The following is a 21,811-nucleotide window of genomic DNA, read 5'->3' on the forward strand; positions in this document are numbered from 1 at the left end:
AGCATTGTTTGGCAGTTCCAGTTTCTCTAAATTCTAATCAGCACTTGGTGGTGTCAGTTTTTAACTTTTACTATTCTAGTAGGAATGCGTGGTGGTTTCTTTCTGTGCATTGTCTTGACCATTTTTTTTTTAAACATTTGGAAGAATTCACCAGTGAAATTAAATCTATTTCTAAAATATCCTTTCAGGAAGGCTTTAACTATGAATTAAATTTCTTTACTATATTTAATAACTATATTCATGTTATCCATTCCTTCTTGAGCGAGTTGTGTGTTAAATGATTTGATTTTGGGTGATGGCACCCAATGGAATCAACAGTTCAAATGCTATCATATAATGATCTTTACCTGAAACCTATGTTTTCTTTTTTTTTTATTTAAGATTTTACTTATTCAATTTAGAGAAGGGAGAGAAACTGAGAGAAAGAGAGAAAGAAAAGATGGGAGGAGCAGGAAGCATCAAATCCCATATGTGCATTGACCAGGCAAGCCCAGGGTTTCAAACTGACGACTTCAGCATTTCCAGGTCAAGGTTTTATCCACTGTACCACCATGGGTCATACCCGGTACGGGGTATTCTTTTTTTTTTTTTTTTTTTGTATTTTTCTGAAGTTGGAAACGGGGAGGCAATCAGACAGACTCCTGCATGTACCCAACCGGGATCCACCCAGCACGCCCACCAGGGGGCGATACTCTGCCCATCTGGGGTGTTGCTCTGTTGAAACCAGAGCCATTCTAGCACCTGAGACAGAGGCCACAGAGCCATCCTCAGCACCCGGGCCAACTTTGCTCCAACTTTTGCTGTGGGAGGGGAAGAGAGAGACAGAGAGGAAGGAGAGGGGGAGGGGTGGAGAAGCAGATGGGTGCTTCTCCTGTGTGCCCTGGCTGAGAATCGAACCCGGGACTCTTGCACGCCAGGCCGACGCTCTACCACTGAGCCAACCAGCCAGGGCCGGTACAGGGTATTCTTTATTCCTATAAATATTCTTGAGGTTTGTTCTGAAATAAGGTTCAATTATTTGAAAACAATTTATTCAATCAGGCCTTACATTTAATTTAGTTGGACATAAACAGAGCTATGGTCGGCAAACTCATTAGTCAACAGAGCCAAATATCAATAATACGATGATTGATATTTCTTTTGAGAGCCAGATTTTTTTAAACTTACACTATATAGGTAGGTACATTCCTTATTGAGGTAGCACCGCACATAGTATTTTGTGGAAGAGCCACACTCAAGGGGCCAAAGAGTCACATGTGGCTCGCGAGCCACAGTTTGCCAACCAGGGGAGGGCAAATGTTTTCCCAGTTCTGAGACAATATTCTTCTTCATATTCTATGCTCCTCATAACTTAAGGGGTTTCCCACTCTGACCATTGTAAATAGAATTATTCCCAGTCCTGTGTGAACTCTGACAACTATCCACCTTAATCCTTTTGGGTGGTTCTTCCCCTGAACTTGAACAGTTTCATTGCATATGGGTGTTTGTCAAACCTCAACCAAATATTCATTGACAACTCTGTGGGTTTCTCTCTCTGTGAAGTTCTCTTTTTTTGTCTGGTGCTTTACCCTGGAAACATTACTTTCCTTGGCTTTCCAAGATTCACAGCTTAGTCTTTTCTACTCATAAAGAAATCTAGTCTTTGCCCAAATTTCCCCTCCCTTTATCACAGCCTGGAAACTTACAACAAACAGTACCTGGAAGTAATTTTATAATTCATCTCATCTGCTTCTCATCTTTCAGGTATCACTGTCCTTCCCTGCCTGATGTTCAATTTATTGAGCACCATTGTTTTATATATATATATATATATATATATACACACACACACACACACACACACACACATACACATGTATATAAAATATATGTACACATGTACATACATATATATGTTTGTGTCTGTGTTTGATGGGATGGTAAATCTAATACCTATTACTCCATATTAACTAGAAGCAAAAGTTTCTCACCTTTATTTTTGTAAGATATTTTTGTTGGAAATAGATGTCTAGTTTGGCAGTTAGATATTTTTTCTTTCAGTTCTGGAAAGATGTTGCTACATTTATTTCTGTCTTGTATGGTTGCTGACAAGAAATCTACTTTCATTCTTTTGTTTCAATCTGCATCTCTTTTTTTCCCCCCTCTGACTGTGTTTAAGATTTTTCTCTTTATTACTGGCTTTCAACAATTAGATTATGACTCAGCGGGTGTGATTTTTCTTGTTTTCTCTATTTGGATTTCATTGAGCTTCTTGGATCTGTGAGTTTCTAGTTGTCACCAAATTTGGAAAACTTTGTTGATATAGCTGTTATATTTGAATAGTTGTCAACTTTGTGAATAAGGACAGATTATGCCTTTTTATTTTTCTGTGTCTTGGACATAGAACAGAGAGAGAGGGGTACATAATAAGTGCTTAATAAATATGGTAGACTATACAAAATACAATAATTGTAGTTGGAAACCCTGATATTGAATCTCAAATACATCCCTTAATAGCATCCCAATCTTAAGCAAGCCTCGTATATTTCATATGAAAGTGAATATAGTGAAGGAATAATTTTATTAGCAAAGTCTTCATTTTGCAAACTCTGAGGTTACAGTGAACTCAGGCAAGGATTATCAATGCATGTTAAGAAAAAGCATTGGCGCTAATACATGCATACGACTGAGCAATAAAAAGCAACAAACTATTGATGTACACAACAACCATGGATACATCTCAAGAGAATTATGTTGAATAAAAAAAATTGAATCTGGCCCTGACTGGTTGGGTCAGTGGTAGAGCGCCAGCCCAGCATGTGGATGTTCTGGGTTCAATTCCTGGTCAGGGCACACAAGAGAAGCACCCATCTGCATTTTCACCCACTGCCCCCCCCCCCCCACAGCCATAGCTCAATTAGAAAGAGTCAGCCCAAGGCACTGAGGATGGCTCCATGGCCTCTGCTTCAGGTGCTAAAAAGACCTCAGTTGCTGAGCAATGAAGCAACACCCCAGATGGGCAGAGCATCGCCCCCTAGTGGGCTTTCCAGGTGGATCTCAGTTGGGGAACATGTCTCTCCTTCCCCTTCTCTCACTGAATAATAATAAAAAAATTAATCCAAAATGGTTATATACTGTATGATTCCATTTATATAACACTTTATATAAAAACTTATAAAGAAGAAAAATACGTTAGTGATTGTCAGGGGTTAGAAATGTATGGTGATGGTGGTGATTGTGGTTACAAAAGAGTAGCTAGAAGGAGCCCGGTGGTGATGAAACCATTTGGTTCTTGGTAATGGTGGTCATTACACAAAGCTACATATCTGATAAAATTGTATAGAACTATACACACACAAGCACATGAACAAGAATAAAACTAGTGAGCTCTGAATAAGCTCTTTGGACTGTATCAATGTCAAGTTCCTGGATTCCATAGTGTACTAGAGTTATGCAAGATGTTAACTTTGGGAAAGGCAGGGTGAAGGATGCATGGAACCTCCCTGTAATTTTTATTATTTCAATCTTCTTTGTATCCTCTATTTATTTAAAAATAAAAAGTTACCTGACCTGTGGTGGCACAGTGGATAAAGCATTGATCTGGAATGCTGAGGTTGCCAGTTTGAAAACTCTAGGCTTTCTAGTCAAGGTCCATAGGAGAAGCAACTATAAGTTGATACTACCTTTTCTCCCCCCCCTTTTTTTTCTTTCTCTCTCTCCTTACTCTAAAAACAAATATAAAAAGTTTTAGAAATGTGTGAAATCTGAAGGAAAGTATCACAAAATGTTACCTAATACACTATTTAACCACAAAGTAGAACAAAGTATCCTCATAATGAAAAGTTCTGACACCACTTGAACCAAGAGATTAAAGCTTAGCATGAACAATTATGAGACAAGCTGATTATGACTCCCTTGATATAATGTAGTGGGAAGCATAGAACGTTGTCTATGTAATATTTTCATCAAAAATATAATTATGAGGAAACAATCAGGCAAATCTAGATTATAGAACATTCTACATGAAAACGTCCCTGGTATCTTCAAAAATGTTACTATCATAAAAAATTTAAAAGAGTAAGTCCTCGCTGGGTAGTTCAGTTGGTTTAAGTGTTGTCTCGGTACACCAAGGTTTCAGTTTTAATCCCAGGTAAGAGCACGTAAAAGAATCAACCAATGATGCATAAATAAGTAGAATAACAAATCACTATTTCTCTCTTTCTCTCAAATCAATAAAAAATAAAATTAAAAAGTTTAAAGGGGTAGAGGACTAAAACATATACTGACTAATATAGTATGTGGTCCTTAATTATGTCTTGAACAAAAGAAGGACCCAGCTATAAAGGGCATTTTGAGGACATTGAAGGAACTTTGAATGTGCGCTGCATCTTAAGGTGTCAATGTTAAATTTTGTATGTATGACGATGGTATTGAGATTGAATAGGAGAATATTTTTTTCTTGAAACTCATTGGAGACTTTAGGCATAAAGTCTCACGATGTCTGCAAATTGCATTAAAATGATTCAGAGAAACATATATATATATATAAATGTGTATGTGTGTGTAGGAGGCAAAATATATTTTTAAATGTATAATAATTTCTGTGTTGAAAATTATTTTGTAAATTTTAAAACACTATACAAATAGTAATTATTATTGAATGTAGGTGGTATTGTCAAGGACTTACACTTTAAAGAATTGTTACTCAGTGCATGGCCAGCAGGTCTGAGGCATCAGCAAAACCTGGGAGCTTGTAAGAAATGCTGGCTCCCAGGCCGCACCTCAGACACATGGAATAAGAATCCTCATTTTAACGAGATCCCCAGTGGTCTGGGTGCACATTAAAATCTGAGAAGCATCTTATTAAAGCACCAGAATGATTATTTTGTGCTAAGCACAGAAATTTGCATTTAGGGGTACTTGATAAACATTTTAAGAATATTTGTGTGAGTTTTAGGTGGGAGGAAAAGCATAAACAAAATGCTGGAGCTGAGACGAGATCGGGCGTGTTCAGGGTGGTATGGCCGTAGACAAAATGCTGGAGCTGAGAACAAGCCTGCTCGCTGTATTTGGGAAACAGCAAGGAAAAGCCATCTGTCCAGTTTGAAGTCCTGATTCGGGTGTGTAGGGTCAGGACAGCAGCGTGACTTTCAGATGACAAGGGTCTAACCATCCTCTCCGAGGCGGCGTTTTCATGGAAACTGATCTCCGGATGGTGTGCGGAAGGAGAAGCGGATAAACAGGTCGTGCTTTTCTAGTACAATAAATGTCTTCTTTCTAAGGGGAACTAAGGCTAATGGTGGGAGAACAATAAAAGGAAAAAAAGAAACTCAACACCAGAAAAAAGGATCTTGAAGATTCATGTAATCGGGCCATCCAGTGTCCATTTTCTCCATTGGTAACAGCACTCTAATTCCTTATTGGACACATCGTTTCTTTCTCTCCGTGCTAAGATTTTAGGTCAAGGCACAAAGCTCTGCCCTCTCTTAGGATGGGTGTGCAGTGCCCCTACTGGAATCTAAGGAATCTTAGTGATTCGAGCATTGCTTTTCAATATTCAGAGTTCATTCTCGTGTAAGGGGCCCTTTCACAGCTATTAGGTAATTCCTGCTTCTGAGACACCTGTCCTTTCCCAGGCTGATTTTAGATACCCATTTCAAATTCCTTTGTAACAAATTCCTTTTTCACTCCAGTCACTCGGAGCTGGCTTCTGTTGCTTGCCACCAGTTTTCCCTGAGATGGTGGGGGTCCTGGGAAAGTTCAGCCAGCTTTGCCTGTCACACAGCAGCAAAAACTGGACTCTCACTGGGACTTCTCCAGTAAACTACTAACTAGCCTCTGGTCACTTCTTGTCCCCTGTCATTTATTTTCCACACAGCAACACAAGCAAACTTGAAAAGCATAAAGTGGATTACATCACTCTTTTGTTTAAAATTTTCCAATGGCTGCCCATTCCATTAAGAATAAAGTCCAAGTTCTTAGCTTGGTTCTGGCTTCCTTTCTTATGACTTTTCCAGGTGATCTACCTACTACTATGCTATAGCCACACTGGTTTTCTTTCCTATTCTAGAACATTCCAAGATCATTCTCCTGTTAGGATTTTATACACACTGACTCCTTTGCTTAGAATACTCTGAACAACAGCCTCCTCTTTCTCATTTAGGGTCTAGTGCAAAGGACCTTGGCTGACCACCCTGTCATTCCTCTTCTCAGTTACTAAAACAGGTTTTAAACTATGGACCCATGGCCTATCTGACTTGCTGTTGGTTTTTATAAATAAAGTTTTATTGGAACACAGCCACATCCATTTGTATGTCTGTGACTAATTTGGCACTACAGTAACAGAGTTGAATAGTTGCAAGAGTCCTACAACACCTAAAATATTTACTATCTGGTCCTTTACGGAAAATTTTTTTTTTTGCCAATCCCTGATTTTAAAAGTATACACACACACGCACACACACACACACACACAATTTGTTTTTTATTCTTTCCTTATCTCATGCTTTATTCCCCCATGAGATTTTAAATTCTACAAAAGCTCAGACATTTCTTGTCTTGTTCAGCACAGTATCCCTAATGCCTAGAACTACGCCTGAGTCATAAGAGATGGATCAATAAACACTTGTTAAAAGGAAAGAAGGGAGACCTGTGTCAAATGCAGAGTGGATGGAGAAGGGTCTCCGCTCGGAGAAAAAGCCAATTGGAAGTGAAAGCAAACACCAGGCTAGGGAGCTGCTCAGAGAGGCTCTGGGAAGGCTGTGGGTTTTAGGCCAGCGCCTCCCGTTAACATCTGAAAGATTTGTCCATCAGGCTGGACTATGTCTCTGCCTATGTAATCAGCAGCCTGTATGGAGTGTGTGCCCACCTCATCCCTTGCAGCTGATAATGCAGCAGGTGTTACTGCCCACAGGGAATGGTCTGAGGGTGCCTAACAAGATGGAGAAGGAGGAGGCCTCCAGCAGGGATACCTCAAACCTACAGGCCTTCTCATGCTGCCAAGAAGGGGACATTTCCAGATGCTGAGGCAGGCAATTTGCAGCCATCATGGTGACGACCTCATCTTTCAAAATCAGAGAGTCCCTGATTTGTGCAGTGACCATGGATGGTTTTGACAGTAAAGAGACAAGAGGGTGGGTAGGCAGTTGTTGATGATGATGTCATTATTACGCCAAAACCACAGGGATAAACTGAGCTATACCTAGGAACTTGAGGTTTATGGTCTCCTACAGAATGAACACTAAAAAAGCAAGTAATTACACCACTTATTATGAACCAGAATTCATGCCATCTCATTATCTATATTGACTTTTCAAATCCTCACAATAACCCTGTGAGGTAGAGAATATTATTGTTCCCATTTTGTAGATGAAGAAATTGAGGCACAGAGATGGAATTGCCCTAGGACACACAACCAGCGAGTAGTAGAGGCAGTATGCAAACTTAAGACATCACACTGTGGAGTCCAGGTGCCCAGCCACCAGTACACTGTGAGGTGGCTGTACTGGGGACGTGCAGGAGCAGCTGCCTTTTGGAAACTCCCAGTAGGAGAACCAGGTCTTAGGTCCTGTGTCAGTGTCCCTACTCTCAGAACGCCTGCCCTTCAGGCTCTCTTGCCCTGCTCCCTTACAGAAAAGCATGCTTAGGGTAGGAACATGAGTAAGGGCAGAGTGTGGTTGGGCAAGAGGGACAGCCTAGCAGCCAAGTCCCTGGGAGTCAGGACTAGGACAGAGAAGGTAGGAGGTTGGAAATCTGGTAAGATTGAGAAGAAAGGATAATGTCTGCTCTGGGTCAGAAAGCATTGCAGTATTGTATTAGTGTCCTAGGACTCTCAGACTTTAGGAGGTATAGTAAACTGAATGGCTTAAACAACAACGGAAATTTATTCTCTTTTGGTTCTGGAGATTAGATATCCAAGATCAAGGTGTTGGCAAGGTTGATTCCTCCTGAAAGCTGTGAGGAAGAATCTGTTCTACGCCCCTCCTGGCCTCCGGTGATTTGCTGGCATCTTCGGCATTCCTTGGCCTATGGATACATTATCCAATCTCAGCTTCCATATTCAAATGGTGTTCTCTCTATACCTATGTCTGTGTCCAAATTTCTCCTTTTTATACTTTTTATAAGAACACAGTCATATTAAATCAGGGTCCACCCTAATGACCTCACCTTAACTTAGTCATCTGGAAAGACCCTATTTCCAAATAAGATTGCATGCCCAGGTGCTAGGGTTAGGACGTCAACATCTTTTAGGGAAACACAGTTCAACCTGTAACAATTATTAAGAGCTTGGAATCCAGCAGAAATAATTGTGAAAGAAGAATAGCTGGAAATAAAGTAGGAAGGTCTGGCCCCAAACAATCTGGAGGCATTTGTTACTGACCTGTGGGTGGTTGTATTGGGCTGGATTAAAGGCCAAGGCAGGGGGGAGAGTCATGGGCCATGGCAGCCCAGCTGGCCCTACAGGCAGATGAGAATAACTGACCTCAACACCTCTTCTTGCCTCATTTTTTTCATAACGCTCACCTCAGTGCCATGCAAAAAATAATTCACAACTCAGCACAGTCTTCTTTTTAAAGATTACAAATGACTGTGTATGTCGAGTTTAATTTTATATCAGTTTTTATTCATGAATCACATTGCTGCAAAGACATTAATCCTCACTCATTACTAAGTGCACTGTCAGCTTGATAATTCACCAATGTGTTTTTGTGCATTGTGTTAGAACAAATAAGCTTCTTAATAGGCTTAAATGGCATTCATTCTTTAAAATGTCTTACCTAAATAAAAGGTAAAAGAGTGAGGGATTCTTAAGGCATATTTGATTACCTCTTTATTCTCTCCGTTGTTCTCTTGAAGCCTGAGTTGACATACAGGTTGGAATTAAGCATGCTGATTACAGAAGGAGGAAGCCCACACTCAAGGGACTTCTGAGGATAAGGCCACATGGATCTTGTGGTTTCAAATGGCCACATTTGAATATTTGGCTTCCATATTTGTTGCTGCCTTTGGAATTTGATTTCTAAAATAAATGTCCCAACTCTGTCCTGCTGCATAACAAATACAGTGGTGGCCAACACTTCCCCTCATTCATCAGAAGTTGGACAGTAAGGCATGTCCTTAGGTTTGGGCAAAAGTGGGGGCAAGGAGCCTAGTTTTCCATTTTTATGAGGCCATACTTATTGGTAATTTTTATTATGTTTTCCTCTTTTGCTTTTATATTTAGTAGTACTTTAAAGCTTACCTTCATCTGAAATAAAAATCTATTTTTTCTCTAGTACTATATATTATTCTATGGAATGAATAATCACAGGTGTATATAAATACTTATACACTGTTACAAAAATGCTCACTTTGGAGATATTTCTTAAGAACAACAAAATTGGAAATAACTTGAGGTTCCAACAATAAGGGAATTAAGAAATATGATGGAGTACTAACTAATTAATGATTTAAAAATTGTGCAATTTATATTAGGTGGAGAAAAAGGTTAAAATCACGCGTAGATGCCAATCCTGCTTTTATAAAAAGTGATACATTGGGGATTGGGAGCTGGGTGAAAAATAGGAAGAGATGAAGGCAAAGAAAACATCTCATAGACACAAACAAAAGTATGGTGGTGATTACCAGGAGGAAAAGGGAGTGGGGAAGAAGAGGGTAGAGGGGATACGTGGTGATGGAAGGAGACTTGACTTGGGGTAGTGAACATATAATACAATAGACAGATGATGTATTAGAGAATTGTGCACCTGAAACCCACATAATTTTATTAACCAGTGTCACCTCAATAAACTCAATTTTAAAAAGTGATATATCTGACTACAGGGAATCCTCGGGTTTGACAGTCTCGATAGATGACTATCATAATAGATGCTTCAAGTTTATGATGCTCACACCTATAAAAACTTTATTTTATTTTACTTTTATTTTTTTCTACAGAGACAGAGAGAGAGTCAGAGAGAGGGATAGGTAGGGACAGACAGACAGGAACGGAGAAAGATGAGAAGCATCAATCATCAGTTTTCATTGTAACACCTTAGTTGTTCATTGATAGCTTTCTCACATGTGCCTTGACCGCGGGCCTTCAGCAGACCGAGTAACCCCTTGCTGGAGCCAGCGACCTTGGGTCCAAGCTAGTGAGCTTTTGCTCAAACCAGATGAGCCCGCGCTCAAGCTGGCGACCTCAGGGTCTCAGAACCTGGGTCCTTCCACATCCCAGTCTGGTGCTCTATCCACTGCGCAACCGCCTGGTCAGGCAAAAACTTTAAAAAGAATTGAGACATGAGTTTTTCAGCTTACACCGTTAGCGTCATTCTCATGGACCACATAGGCGCACTAGTTTGGTAGAGCAAAGGAAAACGACGCAGTAACGTGGCATATGCGTGAGGGAGTTGGCGACCCCCAGTATGCTTATTGTACCTACGCAATTTTTGACTGTTGAAAGAGCAAGAATTCCATTTGCGTTGTTTTGTTTGATGACGTTTTGGCCCTTATCATGGCTCCTAAATGAAAGTCAGAGTCTTTCAGATGGTAGGGTTTCAAAGAAGAGGAAAACCATCACAATGGAAGTGAAGTTAAACATTGTAAAAAGATCAGAAAAAGGAGAATCAGTGACGAACATTGGCCATGTGCTAGCCTTAGCTGCTCCACTGTAGCAACACTGCAATATTATATAGCCATTAAAATAACACTAGAATATTAATAACATTGAAAAATGCTTGTAATACATTGTCAAGTTGAAAAAGTAGCTTAACAGTTCATTGATAATTTGCTTTGATTTAACATGTTTTCTAAAATAAAAGTATATTTCTTTTCTAGTAAAAAAAAAAGAAAGAAAGAAAAGAAACCATATCCTAGAGCTTGTAAAGGGATCAGCCCCTATGAAATTGACTGTGATTCCTAAACAGCAGAGTGGCATAATGATTGTGATGGAAAGATTGGAAGTTTTGTGGCCGGAAGACCAGCACCAGTTAGTCTAATGTTGATTCAGGAAAAGTCTAAACAACTGTTTGGGAAACAAAATGAAAAGGCGGAAAGGCGTAAAGAGTTTGTGGCCAGTAGGGGTTGGTTCATGTGTTTCAAAGCTTACTCCAACTTGCATAACCTTCAGGTGCAGGGTGGAGCTGCTGGTGGCTGAGAAAACCGCAATCAGGTTTCCTAACAGGTTGACTGAATTAACTGAAGAGGAGGCTGTAAGGTATTTTTCCCCACCGAGAAGGAAGGAAGGGACGTAGCCACCAAGTGTGGAATAGTAAAGGCTTTATTCAGTACAGAGCGTTTCTCAGACGAAGTTCACTGGCCTGGGAGATGGAGGTCAGGAAAATCGCGCATAGAGAGACCGCGTGGGTAAATTTAAAGGGGTCTTCTAGGGAAGTCGGGCTAATATGACATAGAGAAATCTCACTGGCTGACAGTCAGTCGCTTTTTTCCCCAAGGACTCCTAGGAAGTTTCTTTTGGCGCGCTTGGTTGTGGGCGGTCCTAGCCAAAGTTCGCGGACCTGGGTTCCCCACGTGGCCTTCCCTCATTATCCACCAACCTTACATTCTGATCTTTTTGTGTTAATAAGGGGCACTGCTTATTTGTCTGGCTACTTCCTGCTGAATAGGGGCGTCATGGGGAGGGGGAGATCGAAAGGTGGTGGTTTTGAGGGGTGTCAGGAGGAATATCCGTTTGGCCATGAGTTGAGAAACTTCGCTGGTGTGGTTCTGTAAGAATTTTTAAGAAAAGAGAGGCAAATATGAGTTATATGCTGATAATTAGAAGAAGAATTAGGTAGGATAGGGGCAGCCCAGGTAAGAATAGGTGGCTGCTATTAGGAGTTAAGCAGGTTGTAAGAGGTGAGATTTTTGCTTAATTTTTCTTGCAGACAGATCAGATTAAAGCTTCTTTCATCAGGCCAGTCTTACTGAACAGCATTGCTCCCTGCTTCAGCTCACTCTATTGGCAGGTTCCTGGTGGGAAGGACAGGAGCAACAGGAGGGTCTGCATGGCCCAATTTTTTGGTGAGCCGCAGACGAGTAAGGCCCAGTGTGTGGAATAGTAAAGGCTTTATTCAGTACAGAGCGTTTCTCAAACGAAGTTCACTGGCCTGGGAGATGGAGGTCAGGAAAATCGCGCATGGAGAGACCGCGTGGGTAAATTTAAAGGGATCTTCTAGGGAAGTCAGGCTAATATGACGTAGAGAAATCTCACTGGCTGACAGTCAGTCGCTTTTTTCCAAGGACTCCTAGGAAGTTTCTTTTGGCACGCTTGGTTGTGGGCTGTCCTAGCCAAAGTTCGTGGGCCTGGGTTCCCCACGTGACCATCCCCCATTATCCACTGACCTTACAGAGGCTACTGCACTGAACAAGTGTTTCAGGCTGAGGAGACAGGCCTTTTCTGGAAGCGTATGCCTAACAGGACCTACATCGCCAAGGAAGATAAGATGGCACTGGCATCACATGGAGAGGAGCTGTCTGCTGAGGACCTCATTTAGCTGGAGAAGCAGCTGATTGAAGAGAAAGAGATAGAAACACCAGAACCCAAGAGATTTATTATCAAGGGTTTGGCAGAAGGTTTCTCAATGGTAGAGGGTGGGTTGGCAAAATTTCAGGTTGAGGATCCCAGCGATGACAGATTCAGTAAGGTCTACAGAGCTGTTATGGATGCCTTGCAGATTTTAGGAGAGAAGTTGTCAACCTTCCAGACTAGCCTGGAACAATTCTTTAAGAAGGTAGAAAGGCCTGTAACAGATCCTGTACCTTCTACATCAGCTGCTTTTCCAGGTGAAACACCTGTAGTACAGGTAGAATTATCTCCAGTGTCTCCTGCATGTTCCTTAGGCAATCCTGATTCACCTGACCCAGTATCTCCAGCACCTTCTGTAGGTTCTCCTGCCTCTCCAACTTCGTCCTTTCAATAGGTCACTCTCTCTCACCTTGCAATGCCTCTTCCAGTGTGTAAGCCAAGCACAGGAATAAAGGTTAAAAAAATTTTTACACCTATTTTTTTTTGTATTTTTCTGAAGTGAGAAGCAGGGAGGCAGAGAGACAGACTTCCACATGTGCCCTACTGGGATCCACCCAGCAAGCCTACTAGGAGGCAGTGCTCTGCTCGTCTGGGGCCCTTGCTCTGTTGCAACCAGAGCCATTCTAGCACCTGAGGTGGAGGCCATGGAACCATCCTCAGCGCCCAGGCCAACTTTGCTCCAATGGGGCCTTGGCTGTGGGAGGGAAAGAGAGAGGTAGAGAGAAAGGAGAAGGGCGCTTCTCCTGTGTGCCCTGGCCAGGAATCAAACCCAACACTTCCACATGCTGGGCCAACACTCTACTGCTAAGCCAACTGGCCAGGACTAAACCCATTTTTGGACATTTTTTTCTGTTACTATAGTATAGTTTACAGCACAGTATATTTATGTCTTTTTCCTTTTTCTGTGGCTTATTTGTATTTTTATATTCTAGATTATGATTTTACAACTGTGTTAGGATAGGTAAGTGACTTAGGCTAGAGTGTGTTTTGACTTACTCCAAAATTTGGGTTAGGTCACTGTCATAGGAACAAAACTGTGTCATAACTCGAGGACATCCTGTGTATGTATTTACAGAAAAATTATAATGGTGCTTAGTCCTCTTTATGGCCATGTAATATTTCATTGTGTAAATGTACCATCCTGGAGAGCACTTTGCTAAGTAAAATAAGCCAGGCAGAGATAGCCAAGTACCATATGATTTCATTCATATGTGGAATTTAAAGAACAAAATAAACTAACAAGCAAAAGAGAAACAGACTCATACATAGAGAGCAGGCTGACAGCTATGGAAGGTATGAGAGGGGGGTGCCAGTGAGGGAGATGGAAGGATAAAGCACAAAAGAACAAACAAACAAACAAACTCATGGACACAGACAATAGTGATGTGATGGCTGGGAGGGGGGAAGTAGAGCAGGGTGTGGGGGCATAAATGGTGATGGACGAATACTGACTTGGAGGGAATGAACACACACTAGAGTGTATAGATGTGTTGTAGAATTGGGCACATGAAACCTGTATGTTTATGTTAACTAGTGTCACCCTAATAAATTAACATTTAAAAATAATTAAATAAAAGCAATCATCACCACGCTAGTTCTATAACTGATTTCCGTAGACTCTGAAGCCCTTTGGGATTTCCCCAAGAGTTTTCTTATAACAGCAGAGTTCCCTTTCTAGACTAGGAATGTCAATAATGCAACAGTTTCAACTAAGAAAAGTTTCTTTCCTTCACTCCGGGCAGCTGCCAATGGCCAACCTCTCCACTCTTCTTATATAAAACATCATATAACAATTATATTTTGCTTTGTATTGTTCTTGAAAGGATCAGCAAGACATTTAATATCTGCTAAATATTTTTAGCACAGTGTGGCAAAAATTATGTTGTATAATTTTTTTTTGTATTTTTCTGAAATGAGAAGCAGGGAGGCAGAGAGACAGACTCCCGCATGTGCCCAACCAGGATCCACCTGGCACGCCAACTAGAGGGCAATGCTCTGCCCATCTAGGGCATTGCTCCATTGTAACCAGTGCCATTCTAGAGCCTGAGGTGGAGGCCATGGAGCCATCCTCAGCACCCTGGCCAACTTTGCTCCAATGGAGCCTTGGCTGCAGAAGGAGAAGAAAGAGATGGAGATAAAGGAGAAGGAGAAGGGTGAAGAGGCAGAAGGATGCCTCTCCTGTGTGCCCTGGCCAGGAATCGAACCTGGGACTTCCACACACTGGGCCTATGCCCTACTACTGAGCCAACTGGCCAGGGCCTGTTGTATCATTTAAAGAAAAAAATATTCCTCTAGGTTTCTTGCAGAGTTCTGGGTACATAGTTGGTCCTTAAGAAAAAATATGTCAGTGAAATTCAGCTCTCTATCAACAGGATAAATCATTATTAAGCAGCATGAAATACACAGAAAGATGTATCTTTAACCTTTAGAAAACTCTTATGTCTACCACTTTGCCAAAAACAAAGTTATTTTGAATTTGAACAACCCAAGACAACCCATATTTTTATTTAATAATATTGATATATTGAGTTGTGAATATTTGAGTCCACAAACAATTCTTTATTGAGGCAGAACAAATGAGAAAACAACAACAACAACAATAAGCCAACTTTTAGCAACCCATCTCTTAACTCAATGGAGCTCACAAGGACTTCAAAGAAACAAAAACATTGACATTAATCAATAATGCTTTCTTGGTTGACCACTGGCACTCTAGACCCTTTTTCACACAGGCCTTTGATTTCATTTTCAGCAATTGAGAACCACTTCAGAATTCCCAGTGCTATCAGTCCCTTTGTCCACCTGCGATGCTGAAATGGCAAAAGATTTCCTTAGACAGGACCTGCCTCAAATTTATGGTCTAGCTTCAAAGACAATACTTGATCTTGAAAAAAAAATCACTTCCAATATTGGGATCTTACCTTCCCAATATGTAAATAAGACAGAAATATGTCATCAGGCTGACAATACAGGCAATGCAACCATTCAAAGATTAATTATAGGACTGTTGCAAGGATTAATAATATGTAAATATGTTTGTAAGTTGTGAGATGCGATGTCTTGTTGACAATATTAGTAACAAATGATTGGGTCAGTCATTTTCTCATAGAGTGGAAGTACACACAGCCATCTCAAATCTCTGTAGCTCATTGAGAACAGTCATTCAGCTATTTCCACAAGAAGAAAAATTTATGACATAGGATATTATTAGTGAAATGCAGCTGTTAGTATATACCCTTTTGTTCTGAAAACAACTGTCTCAGATATGTACCATCATTTATCACTGTTTTACAGATCAGGAAACTGAGGTCACACTGCTGGCAGGTGATAGAGTTAAGAATTATGCCTTTCTCTGGTGCCAAAACCCTAATCTGTGCTCTTAAACACAAACAAGCTTGATGACAAATTCTGACTGAATGAGTGAGAAATGCCGGCCCTAAAACAAATACTTGGGGAAAGTTACCAATGCAGATTGGGATTAGAAAGGAACAGTTCTTTTCCCTCCTGGATGTTTACACTGGTGGTTCGTCCATTCACAGGCAGCAAAACACAGGAACTCTGTGTGGTGAATTGTTTGGATCTAAGGGAGTCCATGATTGACTCATGTGTTGTTTCTATACTATGCTTGCCAATTATATTTTTAAACAGCAGCTACTGTTATATATTTCTTTCTCTCTCAGGAGTTCACAAACAAGTTTTTAATTTTAAGGTCAAATTGGAGGCCACTCTCAAGGTATGGGAAATTCCGTTCCCATGGCTGGGTCTGGACACAATTTCTTTCTCCCGCAGGGCATTCTGGAATGTCGAATCACAGGCAGGACAGGCAAAGTGAGACACAGAACAAGGCTGCACAAATGTGCTCAGTGGGGAGCATTTTTTTTTTATTTCAATGTTAAAGTGGGAAAATAGAAAATCTGGAAGACCAAATTTCAAGAAAAGTGCTATCTCTACACATGTTTGGGAGCAGGAAGGAGAATCTCACTTTCGCATATAAAATTAGCTCTTTATTGCCTCAGATCTTATTAGCTGTATTATAACCTTTCATCAGCAAGCAGTCAGGGGAGAATCTGAAAAACACTCATCCCAGACAAAGGCACTAAGACACCTGGATTTCCTAGATTTATTAGCTCGCCTAATATTGATGAAGATGAAATTAATCTGGATTATTGATAGCTTGACAATAATGGTGGCAGCATGAACGTAACCAGAGTCACTTGTGAAAAGATCTGGAGGTATCTAAAATCATTCGAACTTTCTGGAAAAGATAGGGACCAATTAATATCACCCAATGTGCATTGTGACTCTTATAAAGTACTCTCTTGACTTATTCTTCTAGGAGTGCCCAGTGGAACAGCAGCTAGGTACCTAGGCAGGTCTAGTAGTCTAATCAGGGGCTTGTATTCTGAACACAGACTTTTTTTAGTACCCACGATACCTTGCTTCCTTTCTGAATGGAGGTTAACCATATAAACATGCTGGTTGTTGGTTAAGACATTCATCCTTAGTGAATCACTCTCTTTATTTTTGCTGCGTGAGTCCACAGACCTGTGGGGTGTTGTCTCATGTGGATCTAAGTGATTTTTAAAATCAAGGTTGCTGAAATCTGACCCAGGTTAAAAAACAAAAAACAAAGCAAAACAAAAAAACCCAGCCAGTTCCAATCTGTATAAGCCCACGGTAAATTACCCACCTGTTTTCACTTACATGACATTAAAAAACACTTACACATCATTACATTTTTTGTATTATATTAGTAAAAATGAATGCTAATACAATATGAGATAAACAGTGCTAATGAGATAGAGGGTTGTACCTCGATTGCCCTGATAAGATCACTATGGCCCTAATCCTTTGGTAATTTTATGGAACTCTTTGGACTCTGTTGTCTGGACAAAAATCAGGACAAAATCTTTGCAGCCAGCACTCATTGTTGCTCCACACATGTGGGTCACTTCTCAGCAGAGTTGGACTAAGTCACTGCAAGACTCTGGAACTTGATGTGCTCACTAGAAATTGGGTTGATATTTTTCCTATTGTCAATATGAAAGTAAAATTTTACTCTCAACACTTTTGACCCTTTTGGTTTTAACAGTGTAATCAGCATGTTGCTAGAATATTTATTTCTAATGGCAGTAGCTTAGCTTTCATTCAGACTTATGGAGTACTCTTCAAATCATTCTCTTATTGGGACCATCTTCAGAAGACAGATGGATGGCAGACCACATTGTAACTTCAACAGTAATTGTCAGTGGCACAAACATAATTTATACTTTCCTAAGAGAAAATTGATATAATTACCAGGAACAAAAATACCCACTTTGTTTAATCTGCTTCATATATACCAAAATGTATTGGATGCATCTATAGTTCTACCATCCTCCCCACAACCAACCAAACCTTAATGAGAAGATATATTAAAAGGACCATGAGAGTTCAGTTTCAATAAGCTCTGTTTAAACAAGTGCCTTGGTATGTTTATCCAATGTTTGAGAAGGTTTCAGGAAGCATGGGTGACTGCTCATGGAATATGGTGCTCTGTCTCTTAACGTGGATTCCAGCAGATGGCTGGGAAGGGGTCCTCTGGCAGTAGAGAGAGTGGGAGGGCACTGGCAGACAGATAAGCTTGAACTCCTTGCAAGATTTTTTTTTAAAGGAAAGTCTCCACCATATTTTCTTTACTGATGGATTTCCACTATTCATCACATTTTCCAGGTCTGGAGTAACAGCTCAAGAAATTTGGGAATATTTTTGTCATTTCTTACTAAAGAGGCTATAAGTATCTCCAGGAGCCAGCTCTCTGAGAATTAGAAGAAAGCCACTGAAAGATTTAAGATGGTTTCAGCTCACTTTTACAACATTCTAAATTATATTATCACCTCCTCTACAAAACATTACAAGGTCCTTTTCTGAGTCCCTTCAGGAATAGCTGCTTATCCAGTTATTATATACCATTTATGTTACTCTGCCTCATAGTGTATATTTTTATTTACCTCTCTCCCCTTGGTGATACTATTCACAGTGCTCTCTGCAAAAGGTAGGTCCATGCTGCATACCCACTAAATGTTGATGGTTGTGGACTGCTGATTCACTATAAAGAAAACCCCAGCAAAACTACCTGTGATAAGACAAAGCTGAGTCTTATTTATTTATTTTTAATTGAATTCATTTGGGTACATGTTTCAGGTCTCAGTGAGAGGACAAAGTGAGATATTTATGACATTTTAGGTGTCAGAAGGAGGTACGTGAGAGGTCATGTGGTAGGGGAGGGTGACCAGATTGGGGCTGGGCAGTCCTGGCGACATAATTCAGTACTGTTGGACACAGCAAAGTAAGGATTCCTAAGAGAGTCTTGAGCACGTATTTCTTTGATGAGTCCTGTGAATGGGATAGAGGCCAGTTGAGTAAGCTATTGGTTTAATGTTTGGGAAAAAAAAGGATTTGGAGGAAATTTCTGAAACAAACAACATTATCTGCAGCTTCAACTTCTTGGGCCAGCACTTCCTACAACAGTAGCACTAGACAGTGGAATAGTGAAGTCCGGTTAGTGTAGACAATGAGCTGTACAGCTGCTCACTGGTTTAAACTCTCAGTATATAGTTGGAAAGTTACTCTCAAAATCAAAAATTTCTTTTCCTCTCCTAACTTTCATCCAGCTCCTTAACTAAAAGAAAAATAAGCAAAGAGCATAGTGGTAGTCAAAGGAAGGCACTCCCTTTCTCTAAGCTTAGATTTCCCAAAAGAGGATAAGAAGGAGGAGAAGGAGGAGGAGGAGGAGGAAGAGAAGAAGAGAAAGAAGAAGAAGAAGAAGAAGAAGAAGAAGAAGAAGAAGAAGAAGAAGAAGAAGAAGAAAAGGATGAAGAAGAAAAGGAAGGAGGAGGAGGGGAAGGAGGGGGAAGAGGAAGAGGAGGAAGAGAAAGAAAAAAGGCAGAAAGGGAGTAGGAATAATGAGTAAGAGAAACAATAAAATGGATCAGATATCTGGTCACATTTCTGCCAATGCTATTGTTATGTCAATTTAAATATTACAAGACTGTTTTGTTATTGTTATTTTTGAAATGCAATAGAACTAGTTTGATCACCAACCTAAAATTTAATACTAGAAAATAGTAAAATACCTATGCAAAATGTCAATAAAGGAATTCAGTGAACAGTAAATAAACAAATAAACAGACAATCTAAACCCTACCTATGTGCTATTTCTGGGGTCTGCTTGTTTGGAAGTAACTAAGTAATGATCCTGGGAAATGTTTAATGGCTCTTCAGTGGAAGAAAGCTTTGATTTGTAGTTTTTTCCAACTGTGGCGGTGTAAATACTTGCACTGCCAATGTGACTGGACACAGTTGGGAAGAGATGTGCACATTAACTGGCTGTCCTGACTGCTGATCTAAGCCAGCACGCTAATGGCTAGAGGCCACCTTGAGAAGATTATGACCCATATGCTAAAGCTAAGGCTTGCTCTGAGGAGCCTACAGCTGGACACCATCAGCTAATCACACTCCTTGAAGCTGGGCAGCAAGTCCCTCCTTGAAGGGTATCTGAGCAGCCCTCTTTGTCTACCACACCAGGGATGAGTGGGCTATAACATACATGCTCTGAACACAAGGGAAAATTAGAGTGACCTCTAAAAAAAAGAGAGAGAGGGCTTACTTTTTATATAAGCAGGGTGAAGGACGAAATGAAGAAGGAAAACTAATGTAGTTTGCAATGAATGAGCAAGAGCTTTGCTTTTCTCTTTTGGTGTTGTGAATGAATTTACCATAATAAAGGTAAATGAGAAATTCTTACCTTAAGTGATAATTTTCTTCTTCCAATTGTAGTATGCTGGGAAGATGCTTATGATTTAACACCCTTGGAAAGGATTATTTTTATTCATTCTGCTAACTTGAGAGATAGGAGAAGAGGAAGGAGACGTCAGGGCTAGAGCTAGTATTTCTTGCTAGAAACTTCATGTACCTTGTTTATTTATTATATCAATACTCTAGATTATACTTTATAAACTCCCTTATATAGATAAGAACAATAAGAGTAAAGAACATTAAATTCTTCATCTTATAAAATTTTGTTCCACTTTCTTCTCAGGAAGTTAAATCTAAAAGCTTCTGTCCCTCTGTCATCCCATAGCACCCTACTTATTTCTAGTTTAGCATTTGGCATATTATATTGAAATTATTTTTGTGCTTTTCCATTCCAGACAGACAGGGAGCTCCTTGTAGCTGTGACTATCTCCCCAGTGCCTACTGTCTGGCACATAGTAATTGCTAAAAGAAATTGTTTTGGTGTTTTTTTTTAAACTCTAGGTCACTAGCTAGAAGGTGACTAAGCTAAAATTTGACCCCAGAATTTGAGCAGGAAAGCCAGTGCTCCTTTTCCTGCTACAGAAGTAGAGTTAATATTGTCTATACACACATACCCATAGACAGTGGTGGGATTCAGCCAGTTTGCATCAGTTCTGCAGAACCAATACCTAATTTTTTGTTGAGTTCGGTGAACCAGTTGTTAAAATGGCACTTGTAATCAGGGTTCTCTCTAAGGTGGGGTTTTTTGGTTTTTTTTTTAAGGTGGGGTTTTTCAAAGATGAACATAATATATTCAGAGAAGAGACGTCACCTAACTGTTTCTACTATATCAAACACAATGACTATTCATCTAATCAGCCTACCTCTAAAGAAATGGGACCTTGATCCTATAGTGAAAAGATGGTAAGGATAAACCACACAGCCAATGATGTTTGGATAAAAGCAAAAAAAATTGAAAGTGCGGACACCAATCAAGAAGCAGTATGGGCACATCTTAAATAAGAGTTTTATTGTTTTTTGTCAGGTATTATTTAATATTTTTCATTAATATTTTAAAACTCATAACATAATCTAGTTTTAGTGTACCTCTTTCATTGTTCTTATTTAAGTATTAAATGCATGAAATAATAAACTACCTTTCAGTATATCTTTTTGTATACTTAAAATGGTCCTTAGGGCAGAGAATCAGTTGTTAAATTATTTGAATCCCACCACTGCCCGTAGGTGCAAATATAGATATACATGGGAAACAGAAATGACACTGTTGGCCCTGGAGTGAGTGGTAGAGCATTGGCCTGGTGTGTGGATGTCCTGGGTTTGATTCTCAGTCAGGGCACACAGGAGAAGCGACCATGCACTTCTCTATCCCCCTTTTCTCTCTCTCTCTCTCTCTCTCTCTCTCTTTCTTTCTCTTTTCCCCTCCCTCAGCCATGTGGCTGCAGGCACTGAGGATGGCTCCATGGAGCCTCTGCCTCAGGTGCTAAAAATAGTTCAGTTGAGAACATGGCCCAGATGGGCAGAGCATTGACC

Source organism: Saccopteryx leptura, chromosome 11 (assembly GCF_036850995.1).
Source record: "Saccopteryx leptura isolate mSacLep1 chromosome 11, mSacLep1_pri_phased_curated, whole genome shotgun sequence".
In the NCBI taxonomy this organism is placed as follows: domain Eukaryota; kingdom Metazoa; phylum Chordata; class Mammalia; order Chiroptera; family Emballonuridae; genus Saccopteryx; species Saccopteryx leptura.